The sequence below is a fragment of the Coregonus lavaretus genome (genome assembly GCF_964263955.1).
Source record: "Coregonus lavaretus genome assembly, chromosome: 17".
NCBI lineage: Eukaryota > Metazoa > Chordata > Actinopteri > Salmoniformes > Salmonidae > Coregonus > Coregonus lavaretus.
In genome coordinates this window covers 26,261,886-26,277,281 of record NC_140004.1, presented here as the reverse complement: position 1 = coordinate 26,277,281, position 15,396 = coordinate 26,261,886, and the positions used below count along the sequence as shown (strand labels likewise).

The 15,396-nt window shown below is 43.7% G+C and overlaps 1 pseudogene across 1 annotated transcript; it reads left to right on the top strand.

The window, feature by feature from the left end:
• The first annotated feature begins 10,685 nt into the window (after window positions 1–10,685).
• Window positions 10,686–13,313, top strand: LOC311144350 (chemerin-like receptor 1; annotated as a pseudogene). Its single transcript has 2 exons — window positions 10,686–10,847; window positions 12,445–13,313. The product of its transcript is annotated as a chemerin-like receptor 1 (transcript).
• Window positions 13,314–15,396: the final 2,083 nt, after the last annotated feature.

Below are 15,396 nucleotides of genomic sequence, written 5' to 3'. Positions count from 1 at the left end.
CTACTTTTGGGTACCTTGTTAACATTACAACATGAAATCCATGTCTTAACCGTTGCTACGTTTCGGAAATGGCAAATAAAACGTGTAATCTGCTTGACATATTAAAGTTACTTACCTTACAGATCACGAAGTCGGCTAATTTCCACCCCATTCATATGCAAATCCGTTTGATTCATACACTGGATTGTCTGGCTGTCATGTTTTTTTTTTAACCTGCCCTTACCTTATCTACACTGAAATAATATAATTTCAGTAGTCCTCTATCATATGATTCATTTTTTTCTATCTCGCATAGCTCATTAGTACACCCTTGTGGTTGAAAAAATATATATATTCAACCACAAGGGTGTACTAATGAGCTATGCGAGAGAGAAAAAAATGAATTATATATATATATATATATATATAGGTGTGTCCAAACTTTTGACTGGTACTGTATATATATGTATATATATATATACAGTACCAGTCAAAAGTTTGGACACACCTGTTCGTTCAAGGGTTTTTCTTTATTTTGTAGAATAATACTGAAGACATCAAAACTATGAAATAACACATATGGAATCATGTTGTAACCAAAAAAGTGTTAAACAAATCAAAATATATTTTATATTTGAGATTCTTCAAATGGACACCCTTTGCCTTGATGACAGCTTTGCACACTCGTGGCATTTTCTCAACCATTTTCACCTGAAATGCTTTTCCAACAGTCTTAAAGGAGTTCCCACATATGCTGAGCACTTGTTGGCTGCTTTTCCTTCACTCTGCGGTCCGACTCATCCCAAACCATCTCAATTGGGTTGAGGTCGGGGGATTGTGGAGGCCAGGTCATCTGATGCTGCACTCCATCACTCTCCTTCTTGGTCAAATAGCCCTTACACAGCCTGGAGGTGTGTTGGGTCATTGTCCTGTTGAAAACCAAATGACAGTCCCACTAAGCCCAACCAGATGGGATGGCGTATAGCTGCAGAATGCTGTGGTAGCCATACTGGTTAAGTGTGAATTCTAAATAAATCACAGACAGTGTCACCAGCAAAGCACCCCCACACCATCACACATCCTCCTCCATGCATTATGGTGGGAAAAAACCATGCGGCGATCATCCGTTCACCCACACCGCGTCTCACAAAGACACGGCGGTTGGAACCAAAAATCTCAAATTTGGACTCCACTGGTCTAATGTCCAATGCTCGTGTTTCTTGGCCCAAGCAGGTCTCTTCTTCTGATTGGTGTCCTTTAGTAGTGGTTTCTTTGCAGCAATTCGACCATGAAGGCCTGATTCACACAGTCTCCTCTGAACAGTTGATGTAGAGATGTGGATGTCACTTGAACTCTGCGAAAAATTCATTTGGGCTGCAATTTCTGAGGATGGTAACTCTAATGAACTTATCCTCTGCAGCAGAGGTAACTCTGGGTCTTCCATTCCTATGGCGGTACTCATTAGAGCCAGTTTCATCATAGCGCTTGATGGTTTTTGCGACTGCACTTGAAGAAATGTTCAAAGTTCTTGACATTTTCCATATTGACTGACCTTCATGTCTTAAAGTAATGATGGATGGTCATTTCTCTTTACTTATTTGAGCTGTTGTTGCCATAATATGGACTTGGTCTTTTACCAAATAGGGCTATCTTCTGTCTTCCCCCCTTTTATTTTTATTTATTTCACCTTTATTTAACCAGGTAAGCCAGTTGAGAACAAGTTGAGGTAGTTGGGTGGGCTAATTTCAGAAAGGCTGTGTACAGGTGCAGTGATCGGTAAGCTGCTCTGACAACTGACGCTTAAAGTTAGTGAGGGAGATAAGAGTCTCCAGTTTCAGAGATTTTTGCAGTTCGTTCCAGTCATTGGCAGTAGAGAACTGGAAGGAATGGCGGCCAAAGGAGGTGTTGGCTTTGGGGATGACCAGTGAGATATACCTGCTGGAGCGCAGACTACGGGTGGGTGTTGCTATGGTGACCAGTGAGCTAAGATAAGACGGGGATTTGCCTAGCAGTGATTTATAGATGACCTGGAGCCAGTGAGTTTGGCGATGAATATGTAGTGAGGGCCAGCCAACAAGAGCGTACAGGTCACAATGGTGGGTAGTATATGGGGCTTTGGTGACAAAACGGATGGCACTGTGATAGACTACATCCAATTTGCTGAGTAGAGTTTTGGAGGCTATTTTGTAAATGACGAAGTCAAGGATCGGTAGGATAGTCCGTTTTACGAGGGCATGTTTGGCAGCATGAGTGAAGGAGGCTTTGTTGCGAAATAGGAAGCCGATTCTAGATCTAACTTTGGATTGGAGATGCTTAATGTGAGTCTGGAAGGAGAGTTTACAGTCTAACCAGATACCTAGGTATTTGTAGTTGTCCACATACTCTAGGTCAGACCCACCGAGAGTAGTGATTCTAGTTGGGTGGGCGGGTGCCAGCAGCGTTCGGTTGAAAAGCATGCATTTAGTTTTACTAGCGTTTAAGAGCAGTTGGAGGCCACGGAAGGAGTGTTGTATGGCGTTGAAGCTTGTTTGGAGGTTTGTTAACACAGTGTCCAAAGAAGGGCCAGATGTATACAAAATGGTGTCGTCCGCATAGAGGTGGATCCGAGCGTCACCAGCAGCAAGAGCGACATCATTGATATACACAGAGAATAGAGACGGCCCGAGAATTGAACCCTGTGGCACCCCCATAGAGACGGCCAGAGGTCCAGACAACAGGCCCTCCGATTTGACACATTGAACTCTATCTGAGAAGTAGTTGGTGAACCAGGCGAGGCAGTCATTAGAGAAACCAAGGCTATTTAGTCTGCCAATAAGAATGCGGTGGTTGACAGAGTCGAAAGCCTTGGCCAGGTCGATGAAGACGGCTGCGCAGTACTGTCTTTTATCGATCGCATTTATAATATCGTTTAGGACCTTGAGCGTGGCTGAGGTGCACCCATGACCAGCTCGGAAACCGGATTGCATAGCGGAGAAGGTACGGTGGGATTCGAAATGGTCGGTGATCTGTTTGTTAACTTGGCTTTCAAATACTTTCGAAAGGCAGGGCAGGATGGATATAGGTCTATAACAGTTTGGATCTAGAGAGTCATCCCCTTTGAAGAGGGGGATGACCGCGGCAGCTTTCCAATCTCTGGGGATCTCAGACGTTATGAAAGAGAGGTTGAACAGGCTAGTAATAGGGGTTGCGACAATTTCGGCAGCTAATTTTAGAAAGAAACGGTCCAGATTGTCTAGCCCAGCTGATTTGTAGGGGTCCAGATTTTTCAGCTCTTTCAGAACATCAGCTGTCTGAATTTGTGTGAAGGAGAAGTGGAGGGGGGGGGGGGCATGGGCAAGTTGCAGCAGAGGGTGCAAAGCTGGTGGCCGGGGTAGTGGTAGCCAGGTGGAAAGCATGGCCAGCTGTAGCAAAATGCTTGTTGAAATTCTCGAATATTGTAGATTTATCGGTGGTGACAGTGTTTCCTAGCCTCAGTGCAGTGGGCAGTTGGGAGGAGGTGCTCTTATTTTCCATGGACTTTACAGTGTCCCAAAACGTTTTGGAGTTAGTGCTACAGGATGCAAATTTCTGTTTGAAAAAGCTAGCCTTTGCTTTCCTAACTGATTGTGTATATTGGTTCCTGACTTCCCTAAAAAGTTGCATATCGCGGGGGCTGTTCGATGCTAATGCAGAACGCCACAGGATGTTTTTGTGCTGGTCAAGGGCAGTCAAGTCTGAGGAGAACCAGGGGCTATATCTGTTCTTAGTTCTGAATTTTTTGATATGGGGCATGCTTATTTAAGATTGAGAGGAAAGCACTTTTAAAGAACAACCAAGCATCCTCTACTGACGGAATGAGGTCAATATCCATCCAGGATACCCGGGCCAGGTCAATTAGAAAGGCCTGCTTTCTAAAGTGTTTTAGGGAGCGTTTGACAGTGATGAGGGGTGGTCGTTTGATTGCGGACCCATTATGGACGCAGGTAATAAGGCAGTGATCGCTGAGATCCTGGTTGAAGACAGTGGAGGTGTATTTAGAGGGTACATTTGTCAGGATGATATCTATGAGGGTGCCCATGCTTACAGATTTAGGGTTGTACCTGGTAGGTTCGTTGATAATTTGTGTGAGATTGAGGGCATCTAGTTTAGATTGTAGGAAGGCCGGGGTGTTAAGCATATCCCAGTTTAGGTCACCAAGCAGTACGAACTCTGAGGATAGATGGGGGGCAATCAGTTCACATATGGTGTCCAGGGCACAGCTCGGGGCTGAGGGGGGTCTATAGCAAGCGGCAACAGTGAGAGACTTATTTCTGGAAAGGTGGATTTTTAGAAGTAGAAGCTCAAACTGTTTGGGCACAGACCTCGATAGTACGATAGAGCTCTGCAGGCTATCTCTACAGTAGATTGCAACCCCACCCCCTTTGACAGTTCTATCGAGACGTAAAATATTTTAGTTGGGGATGGACATTTCTGGTGGCCTTCCTAAGCCAGGATTCAGACACTGCTAGAACATCAGGGTTGGCGGAGTGTGCTAACGCAGTGAATAACTCAAACTTAGGGAGGATGCTTCGGATATTAACGTGCAAGAAACCAAGGCTTTTACGATTACAGAAGTCAACAAATGATAAGGCATGGGGAGTAGGAGTGATACTGGGGGCTACCGGGCCTGGGTTAAACTCTACATCACCAGAGGAACAGAGGAGGAGTAGAATAAGGATATGGCTAAAGGCTTTAAGTACTGGTCTTCTAGTGCGTTGGGTACAGAGAAAAAAAGGGGCAGGTTTCCGGGCGTTGTTGAATAGATTCAGGGCATTATATGTACTGAAAATGATATGGAAGGATATGAGTAAACCTAAGCGTTGGGTAACGATGAAGGAGATAGCATCACTGGAGGCACCGATTGAGTCGGTCTCCGCGTGTATGGGGGGTGGGACAAAGGAGCTATCTAAGGCAGGTTTAGCTGGGCTGGGGGATCTACAGTGAAATAGTACAATAAGAAATAACCGAAACAGCAATAAGCAAGGCATATTGTCATGGGAGTAATTCGAGAGAGCTAAGACAACAGCTGGTAATGGCGACAAAGTTTGGGCTGAGGCTAAACATAAACAGGATGCGGTACCGTAAAAAGGAACAGTCCAGCAGGCATCAGCTGTATAGCTGAGTTATCATAAGGTCCGGTGAACAGCAATAGGATAGTTCGGAGGTAGTTCAGGGGCTGCTATAGCACTAGCGAGCAAGAGGCCACGGCTAGCGTGTGCTAGCGGGCCGGGGCTAGCAGATGGATCTTCGTGGTCGACGTCGTAACGGGAAGCCTGTTGTAACCACATCAGACGATTTCGTCGGCAGACCAGTCGTGTTGGATCGGCGGGGCTCCGTGTCAACACTAGGAGGTCCCGTCCGGTTGACAGAGAGCAGCATTCTCCCACTTTATCTCCCTCTCTCACAAGCACGTGTTTATACACACAACACAACACAACACACACAACACCTGGTGGGAAAGCCCAAACATTCTGAATTCATTTACAAATACAGGTCTTTGAAGCTAATCTTGCTTAGTCTGAAATCCTAACTGGTTTCTTTGATTGAATGTTTAGTTTGTGGGAACTGTAGAATTGTTATTTTTTTAACCTTTTGCTGTGGAATAAGTGTGGTCCTTCATATTATGAATTTAATCACTTTTTGACTGCACCCTTTTTGATTTGAATGAAACCTTCCATACATGTTTGCCCATGGTAGAAGTGGTCAGAAAGTGCTCAAAGATTGCCCATTTTGCATACCCCAACCTACCATGACACATCCCCACCCTACCATGACACATGTCTGTGGAATGTGTACACGTGTACTCAGTGGCGGCTCCTGAAAAAATTCTCAGGAGGGGCAATTTTTCTGATGATTTAGGTGACCTACACACATTTTAAAAAAGATATGTCCAGCAACAACATGAAGACAGGGGCAGCATATAAGTCAATACCAGAAGCATTTATTGACTGATCTGGGGAGATGGATTCCAGTTTCTGTGACAGATTATAAATAATCTCTGATGCCTTTGTTATATTAGCTTTTGGTTGAATGTACTGTCGTAGAAAATATATAATGTTATAGCTTGGTCTGACTAAAATCTTGTGCATGACCCATTTTGTGTTGGGCCTTTGTATTCAATACAATGAACAAGAGTCCTATCTTGTCAGCCTTGTCAGCAGGTGGCTAAGGATAACACCCACGCCATAGGTCTCTCAGTTCTTCCAACTCACGAGTTCTTGCCCTGAGGACACACACACACACACCCACACACACACACACACACACACACACACACATCATCACTGATAAACACACACACACACACACACACACATCATCACTGATAACAAACACACACACACACACACACACACACACACTGATAACAAACACACACACACACACACACACACACACACAAATCCTCTTCTCTTAGGCTGAACATCTGAAGACAGAGAACCCGACTCAGAGCCAATGCAACAGTGACACTAGCCTGGAGGTGACCTCGCCCAACTCATCAGGACCAATCAGAAGATCAGAACTACTAGATTCAACCTACTTCATTTTATTGTATAAAATGTCAGCACACAATGTTTAGGGGCTCTTCTGATAAACTCCCTACGAGTTTGACGAACGGGTCCGTGCACGCGATTCCAGATATCTTTACCTCTGAATAAACTGCCTTATATTATACAATTATCCACCTTGTCCAAAAATCTCTACTTGGTCTCCGTTCTCCAGTAAACTTGTTTTATCAACAATAGTAAGGTTCAATGACACAGAAAGCAGTTCAATGTCGGGGTACAGAGTCGCTCTCTTACCAGGATCGCGGTCCGCTCTGACCAGGGTGAAGCCGGCCGGCTGTAGTATTGTCTCCCAGCTGTATTGGGATTCCGCTGCCAGCAGCGTTTTCATTATTTAGTCCGTTCGTAGCGGGTATGTACACGATCAACAAGATCAGTCCAAAACCGAAGATCAGTCCAAAGCAGAATGTTTGCAGAATGTTTGTAAACTAAGTCTACAAATTAAAAACATAAAATAACGCCACACTGCAGATCGCAACATAGACGCTGCTAGCCGCCATTGTCTTAGTTACGTTCAACGTTACGTCACGTATGACGAAAGCGCGTAAGTGCATGCCCACAGACCCCCATAGAGAATGTATTGAAAGCTTTGAAATGTGAAAAAAATATATTTTACATGACAGGCTATGAGAGACTTCTGGGCGATTTTCAACCTGACTGAAATCGCCCAAAAAACGGGCGGGGCCATTTGAAGCACGACTTTAGCCTGATTTGACATTTAGTGGCTGGCAGATCAGACGTGAACACTGATAACTGCTGTTGCCGTGATATAATTGATTAGAAAAAAAATCCCTTCCTTTTCCCGTTTGGCAGTGCGTCGCCCATATCGCCCTATTGAACAAGCCGTCCCTGCGTGTACTTGTGAGAGAGGGAGAGAAAGAGGGAGATGTGGGGTATCTTTTGACCAATGGGTAAAATATGTTAATTGTGTAGACAATCCTATAAGAAAACAAACCAATGGTCCAAACTTCATGTCTCTATCATAATGCGTTCAAAGGTTATTTGTGTTTTTACCCTTGTATATTGGCCAGAATTAGGGTGACTAAATCAATGGAGGCCAGAGAAAAAAGTTGGCAAAAATCTGGAAAATTGCATTGTATTAGCTAGGCTGGAGTCTGTGCATGAATGAAGGCTACTGGCTACCTGGCAGGCTCACTTTTCCCATTGAACTCGTCATCTTTCTTCTCCAATCAGCAGGACATAAAACAATATAGAGGTAGGATGGATATCGATTTTGAGTCATGACATTAAGTATTTTCAAAATATTTTATTATAGGGGGGGAATTCAAAATATATGTACATATTGGTCCAGGATATATTTATGAAATATGTAACTTGAGCACATCATATAATATGTATGTAAATATATTTTTAAAATATATGTGAATGAAAAAAAAGTCATGCTGAATTGTAATGTTGAGTCTATTGACCTCTGGTACCTTGGCATTAGGTTTCCAAAGTGGGGTTTGCGGAAGGGTACCAAAAAATTTCTGCAGCATTGAATGTCCCCAAGAACACAGTGAGTAGCAATGTTTCCTTGATAACATGAGCAAGGAGATGGTGATTCGATAGTATTTCGGTCTCTATGTTGCTGGTAATTTGCTAATGCAGCGCAATCTGTATCGATAGTAGCTATCACTGTGTGTCGCGAAGCTGCAAGGCAATATCAGTGATACATTTTACGGTGTCATCTCAGTCACGTTACTTAGTGATTTGCGCCGGCAGTCACCACACTTTGTTACATGACTTCTGATCATTATCTTGGAACCCTATTCCCTTACACAGTTAAACTAGAAACGCATTTAAGTAACGTGAAGACGGGTCGGAATTAGTGTGTTGTATAGCTAATCTGCAAGAGTAGGTTTAGGCTGATTTATTAGCCATGTTCTGTCATGCATTTTACGTAGGTAGTCTCTGTCGGTCAATATTTGCATTCTAGTAGTATTATTCTAGTGACAGCATATTCTTATTCTATCATATGCTATTGTGTTGTATGCTATTGTAGTGATCACTAAATTCTAGTCATGTATTAGCTCATGTTATTCATTAATCTTCTGCTTGCATTATCTTCATGTCTTACATACTTTAAAAAAAATAGTTACTTTAAAAAATGTATTACATTCAGTCATCCAGCAGACACTCCCACCCAGTCGAATTGGGGAACCGAACCAGCGACCTCCCGGCCACCGGCCCAAGCTCCCAACCGCCAGGCCACCAACCATCCAAGATCCACCCCCACAGTTCCCCTCAAGTGCTGCCCCTCAACAATCCAAGACCCACTGACAGTTCCCACTGTAAACCTTGTACAGGCTTCCTTTTCAGTTTGTTACTTACTTTAGTATTGTGGAATAACTACAATGTTGTTGATCCATCCTCAGTTTTCTCCTATCACAGCCATTAAACTCTAACTGTTTTAAAGTCACCATTGTCCTCATGGCTCTCCGGTAACTGAGTTAGGTAGGACGCCTGTATCTTTGTAGTGACTGGGTGTATTGATACACCATCCAAAGTGTAATTAATAACTTCACCATGCTCAAAGGGAAATTCAATGTCTGCTTTTTTTTAAACCCATCTACCACTAGGTGCCCTTCTTTGCAAGGCATTAGAAAACCTCCCCAGGTCTTTGTGGTTGAATCTGTGTTAAACTACAATCTGTAGCCATGAAGGGCTTTGAAAGGCTGGTCATGGCTCACATCAACACCATTGTCCCAGACACCTTGGACACACTCCAATTTTCATAACGCCCCAACAGATCCACAGATGATGCAATCTCTATTGCAATCCACACTGCCCTTGCCCACCTGGACAAGAGGAACACCTATGTGAGAATGCTGTTCATTGACTACAGCTCAGTGTTCAACACCATAGTGCCCTCCAAGCTCATCACTAAGCTAAGGACACTGGGACTGAACACCTCCCTCTGCAACTGGATCCTGGACTTCCTGACGGGCTGCCCCCAGGTGGTGAGGGTAGGCAACAATACATCCGCCACGCTGACCCTCAACACCGGGGCCCCTCAGGGGTGCATGCTTAGTCCCCTCCTGTTCAACAACTGTGTAGCCGTGAACGACTCCAACACCATCAAGTTTTCAGACGACGCGATGGTGGTAAGCATGATCACAGATGACAATGAGACAATGTGTTTGTACGGTATATCATAAGTGACAGTCAAAGCTGTATTGACAAGGTCTGTAAGGTAGGCTATTGTCTTTCCCTTCCTTCTGGAACCATTATTTCAGATAATCTGATGTTGGCTGGGCTCCCCGCTTGTGCCCTCAAACCCTTGCAACTTATCCAGAATGCTGCAGCCCACATGGTTTTCAACCTTCCCAAGTTCTCCCATTTCACCCCGCCCCTCCGCACACTCCACTAGCTTCCAGTCGAAGCTCACATCCACTACAAGACCATGGTGCATGCCTACAGAGCAGCAAGAGGAACTGCCCCTCCCTACCTTCAGGCTATGCTCAAACCCTATACCCGAACCTCTAGATAAGATCTTAAGTTAATTGATTGTCAAGTACTGTTGGGATGTTTTCAGTGCTTGCAAAACATACAGTAATAATAATAATAATATGCCATTTAGCAGACGCTTTTATCCAAAGCGACTTACAGTCATGCGTGCATACATTTTTGTGTATGGGTGGTCCCAGGGATCGAACCCACTACCTTGGCGTTACAAGCGCCGTGCTCTACCAGCTGAGCTACAGAGGACCACGTACAGTATGTTAGATTTTCAAGTAGGCCTAAAGACGTCAGTATTTGATCTTTTTTTAAGAGCACTCTTCAGTACTTTTCAGATATTTTATTGAAGAGATAGGACAGAGTAAAATAACGATAGTGAGGTGAAAGTTTGACAACGTAGCGATGGGTCTGGAATTTGAACCCACATGGTCATGAGCACATATAGTACATTTATGTGTTGAAGGTGGTGCTGTTGACCACTAGACCACCTCAGACGTGTTTGAAGTGGATATGTTCAGAAACAGACATGTAGATTACCCATGTGTACAAGACAGACTCTGAAGGAGGAAGTAGGGGTAGAGAACTAGGGGTGATCAAAACCGTTTCCTAACTACAATATCTTATCTTGACAGGGATTGCAAGCCAGCGAACTGCTACACAATGGAGGATTCTGAAACCATTTATGGTTTTGATTATGAATATGGGCATTATAGCAATTACACCTATGACAATGTTACTCCTCATGAGGAGAAGGTAGCTTTCAAAACCCACAAGTCATGCTTCACGGAGGTTTCATGCGTCTCCCTCATTGTGGTCAATGTGGTTACAGTGGGGAAAAAAAGTATTTAGTCAGCCACCAATTGTGCAAGTTCTCCCACTTAAAAAGATGAGAGAGGCCTGCAATTATCATCATAGGTACACGTCAACTATGACAGACAAAATGAGATTTTTTTTCTCCAGAAAATCACATTGTAGGATTTTTAATGAATTTATTTGCACATTATGGTGGAAAATAAGTATTTGGTCAATAACAAAAGTTTCTCAATACTTTGTTATATACCCTTTGTTGGCAATGACACAGGTCAAACGTTTTCTGTAAGTCTTCACAAGGTTTTCACACACTGTTGCTGGTATTTTGGCCCATTCCTCCATGCAGATCTCCTTTAGAGCAGTGATGTTTTGGGGCTGTCGCTGGGCAACACAGACTTTCAACTCCCTCCAAAGATTTTCTAAGGGGTTGAGATCTGGAGACTGGCTAGGCCACTCCAGGACCTTGAAATGCTTCTTACGAAGCCACTCCTTCGTTGCCCGGGCAGTGTGTTTGGGATCATTGTCATGCTGAAAGACCCAGCCACGTTTCATCTTCAATGTCCAAACTGATGGAAGGAGGTTTTCACTCAAAATCTCACGATACATGGCCCCATTCATTCTTTCCTTTACACGGATCAGTCGTCCTGGTCCCTTTGCAGAAAAACAGCCCCAAAGCATGATGTTTCCACCCCCATGCTTCACAGTAGGTATGGTGTTCTTTGGATGTAACTCAGCATTCTTTGTCCTCCAAACACGACGAGTTGAGTTTTTACCAAAATGTTATATTTTGGTTTCATCTGACCATATGACATTCTCTTCAAGATCATCCAAATGCACTCTAGCAAACTTCAGACGGGCCTGGACATGTACTGGCTTAAGCAGGGGGACACGTCTTGCACTGCAGGATTTGAGTCCTTGGCGGCGTAGTGTGTTACTGATGATAGGCTTTGTTACTTTGGTCCCAGCTCTCTGCAGGTCATTCACTAGGTCCCCCCGTGTGGTTCTGGGATTTTTGCTCACCGTTCTTGTGATCATTTTGACCCCACGGGGTGAGATCTTGCGTGGAGCCCCAGATCGAGGGAGATTATCAGTGGTCTTGTATGTCTTCCATTTCCTAATAATTGCTCCCACAGTTGATTTCTTCAAACCAAGCTGCTTACCTATTGCAGATTCAGTCTTCCCAGCCTGGTGCAGGTCTACAATTTTGTTTCTGGTGTCCTTTGACAGCTCTTTGGTCTTGGCCATAGTGGAGTTTGGAGTGTGACTGTTTGAGGTTGTGGACAGGTGTCTTTTATACTGATAACAAGTTCAAACAGGTGCCATTAATACAGGTAATGAGTGAAGGACAGAGGAGCCTCTTAAAGAAGAAGTTACAGGTCTGTGAGAGCCAGAAATCTTGCTTGTTTGTAGGTGACCAAATAATTATTTTCCTCCATAATTTGCAAATAAATTCATAAAATATCCTACAATGTGATTTTCTAGATTTTTTTTCCTCAATTTGTCTGTCATAGTTGACGTGTATCTATGATGAAAATTACAGGCCTCTCTCATCTTTTTAAGGGGGAGAACTTGCACAATTGGTGGCTGACTAAATACTTTTTTCCCCCACTGTATATTCTTGCTAGGGGTTTGTGGGAATGGGGTGGTCATCTGGATCGCTGGTCTCAAGATGAAAAAGATGGTCAACACCACCTGGTACCTCAGCCTGGCAGTCTCCGACGTCATATTCTTTGCCTGTCTACACTTCAACATTTACACGGTAACAAAGGAGTGGATCTTTGGGCTCTTCATGTGCAAGTTCACCTCTTTTGATATTCCTGAACATGTTCAGCAGCATCATCCTCCTGGTCGTCGTCAGTGTTGACCGCTGTGTGTCAATTATGTTTCCAGTGTGGGCTTAGGACCACTGCACCATTTTCAAGGCCTTTTTATTGGTGGTCCTGGCCTGGGTTGCCTATGTCGCACTCAGCATCCCCTCCTTGGTGTTCAGCGACGCCAAGACTCATGTAGGGAAGAGCATGTGTTTCAATAACTACACCGACCAACATAGCCACAAGACGATCGCAGGGGGTTCATCAGGGGGTTTATGCTCCCATTCCTCATCATCTTCTGTTACTGTCATCATCCTGCAACTGAGAACCAACCGGATGATGAGCAAGCCCTTCGAAGTTGACTGCCCTGATAGCCTGATAGCCACGTTCTTCATCTGCTGGCTGCCCTACCATGTCTTTGTTTTGCTTGAGTTGATCCACCAAAGCTACGACCTGGAGGTTATAAGAGCTGGACTGATGGTGGGTAACACTGTAGCCACAGCTAACAATTTCCTCAACCCAATACTGTATGTTTTCATCCATCTTAGACAGCTCCATAGTGTCTAAGATGGAGAATGCCATGGGAGAGGAGGGCTGCACCACCAGCCACTACCTCTCCAGGTCCAGCTCCATGGAGAGCAGCCGCAGGGACTCCACACATATCTAAAAGTCTGAGGATGGTAAGGCCTCAGTGGCGGCAGAGACTAAGAACACAATTTTGTTCAGCAATGCTTTGCCTTGTTGAAAAGTCATGTAAGGTGTATTTTCACTTGAGGGTCTAAGAGACTAATGATAATTGTCATGCATTTGTACAATCACAAGTTGTGTTCTTTGTCTCATGTTAACATTCTGTCCAACCAGTTTGATTTGTTTCTCTCATGAGCAAACTGAGTATTGTGATGAGTACTGAGGATACGAAGAGGCAGGACGCAGACGCAGGAATCAACAATGTAAAGGTTTACTTAATACTGAGCAAGAGAAAAACAAAGAGCGAGTACACGACAAGACACTGACAATCACACACAACACAACACTGAACAGTCCAGGGCTATATAGGGGTGGTGATGAGCTGAGGTGCAGGTGCGCTGGAAGTGATTAGGGCATTGGGTTTCCATTCCGGTGTTGCTGATGTGGTGCGCTCAGACCGGTGGCTCAGTAGACCGGCGAATCAGAGTGCCGGAGGGGAACAACAGGAGGAGACGTGACAAGTATGGTCTTGTGAAGATATTGGTCACACTTTATTTGGATAATCCAGATAACCTTAATGTTTCTTATAAAAAGAAGTGATGCAGTCAGTCTCTCCTCAACTCTTAGCCAAGAGAGACTGGCATACATAGTATTCATATTAGCCCTCTGGTTACAATGATGAGCATGACGTGCCGCTCTGTTCTGGGCCAGCTGCAGCTTAACTAGGTCTTTCCTTGCAGCAGTCGACCATACGACTGGACAATAATCAAGATGAGACAAAACTAGAGCCTGCAGGACCTGAAACATACAGATGTAGGATCTTACTTTGTGCCAGTTTTCTGCAGCAGCAACAGGAAATGTGAATTATAATTTGGGTTATACATTTTTGTAGGGGTTGATAAATGTAAATGTGGAAATTTAAAACCTCAGACTTTTTAAACCTCAAATACACTACGTTTTACATTTCCTGCATTTTGTCTGAATTGTATCTTTAATTTTGCCTTAGATATTGCAGACATCTATACACAACATATCGTCCAGCCCTATCCCAAAAACACAATTTGACTTCAGGGTCCAAAAGGGTAATGAATTGTGTAAAAATACAATAATTTTTCTGTTCAATCTACCTGTTTGATTTGTTTTTCTATAAATACAATGAGTATACAATCTTGTATTGTAGATATTGTAACATGTTTCTGGTTATTTTTGTAAATAGTCATGGGAAACTGAAAAAGAAGCTGCTTGCTTTTAATGAACTGAGAAGCAGCACCAGGCTGTTTGTGTTGTGTGTGGTGAGTGCATTTTTCTGATTAAATCCAATGTTTTGACGAATAGATAATTAACTGGTATACAGTGCATTCGGAAAGTATTCAGACCCTTTGACTTTTTCTACATTTTGTTACATTACAGCCTTATTCTAAAATTGATTAAATTATTATTTTTTGCTAATTTATTAAAAATAAAAAACATACCTTATTTACATAAGTATTCAGACCCTTTGCTACGAGACTCGAAATTTAGTTCAGTTGCATCCTGTTTCCATGGATCATCCTTGAGATGTTTCTACAACTTGATTGGAGTCCACCTGTGGTACATTCAATTGATTGGACATGATTTGGAAAGGCACACACCTGTCTATATGAGGTCCCACAGTTGACAGTGCATATCAGAGCAAAAACCAAGCCATGAGGTTGAAGGAATTGTAAGTAGAGCGCTGAGACAGGATTGACTCGAGGCACAAATCTGGGGAAGAGTATCAAAAAATGTCTGCAGCATTGAAGGTCCCCAAGAACACATTGGCCTCTATCATTGTTAAATGGAAGACTCTTCCTAGAGCTGGCCGCCCGGCCAAACTGAGCAATCGGGGGAGGAAGGCCTTGGTCAGGGAGATGGCAAGAACCTGATGGTCACTGATAGAGCTCCAGAGTTTCCAGAAGGAAAACCATCTCTGCAGCACTCCACCAATCAGGCCTTTATGGTAGAGTGGCCAGACCGAAGCCATTTCTCGGTAAAAGGCACATGACAGCCTATTTGGAGTTTGCCAAAAGGCACCTAAAGACTCT